Below are 1,039 nucleotides of genomic sequence, written 5' to 3'. Positions count from 1 at the left end.
CCGCTGCCCGGGCCGGGCGTCGAGGCCGGGGCGCCGCTTCCCCGTACGACGGGCGGGGGTCTGCCGCGGGAGCGGCCTGGGCTGCGCTGGGGCTACAGCATGTGCGGGGTCTGAGGAGCAGGTGTGGCGTCACAGACGTTTTCGCGGGAAGACGGCGACCAGCCATATGAGGTCACTTCAGAGACCGGCGTCGGAAGGTGGCGGCGGGGGAATGGAGGGCCTCTCTCGGGGTACAGATGGCTCCTTCCTGAACCCCTCTGCTCACAAAGCCCCTTTGCTACAGGCCCAGCCAAGGGACCCAGGGGCTGTGGCTCCCTAACCAGCATGGGGTTGTGCTGGGGCTGCTCTGGGGTAGGGGTGGGCTTCTGCAGGGCTTGCAGGCCAGGCCGTGCTTTGGACCTGGTGTCTGCGTGCTGATGGAGGCCAGGCTGGGTGTGTGAAAGTCCTGAGGTGCATGGGGCTTCCTCTGATCACCATGCACTACAGGCTTCTTCCTTATGTTGAATGGCAGCCTCTGTGCTCATTCAGCAAGGGGCGGCTCTCAGTGGCCCCTGTTACCCAGTGGGTGGGTTGGAGGGATGTGGGTCCCTGCCAACCTGAAGCAGGGGTAGGTTTCTACGCCTACACTATAACTTGGGTAAGAGGAATCTCCTGGTGCCTCTGTTCTGCGGTGGCTGGGTGCTGAAGACACAGCCATGGTTGACAGCCCTGACATCACAATTTCAAGGCCGTAGCAGAAGTGTTCATGGCAAGGCCCTATCAGATTCCAGCAAATTTTGCTAAATATTTGTCACCAGGACATGAGGAGGACCCTCCGGGAAGGAGAAGAGCAGGTGGAACTGAGCTTTGTTGGCATGGTGGATCTTTCTGCTCCCTCCCAGCTGTCTGATGGGAATATTATTGCCACAGCGGAAATTGCACAGGCTGTGATAGTGCTTGTGGGAACTTCTGTCTGGTGGTGCAGATACACTGTTGGAGTTTATATATTGGGGATGTGGACAGTGGAAGCCATACTGGTTCTCTGGCACCCAAAACATCT

The 1,039-nt window shown here is 58.9% G+C and overlaps 1 protein-coding gene across 1 annotated transcript in view; it reads left to right on the top strand.

Annotated features, from left to right (window-relative positions):
• Nucleotides 1-1,039, top strand: part of ARHGDIG (Rho GDP dissociation inhibitor gamma) — a 64,309-nt gene that overhangs the window by 2,436 nt on the left and 60,834 nt on the right. The gene's annotated exons all lie outside the window — the stretch shown is intronic.

This window comes from Gavialis gangeticus, unplaced genomic scaffold (assembly GCF_001723915.1).
Source record: "Gavialis gangeticus isolate Ggan-Ray unplaced genomic scaffold, GavGan_comp1, whole genome shotgun sequence".
NCBI lineage: Eukaryota > Metazoa > Chordata > Crocodylia > Gavialidae > Gavialis > Gavialis gangeticus.
Note: the sequence above shows the minus strand (reverse complement) of the source record. Positions and strands in the feature narration are given on the sequence as shown.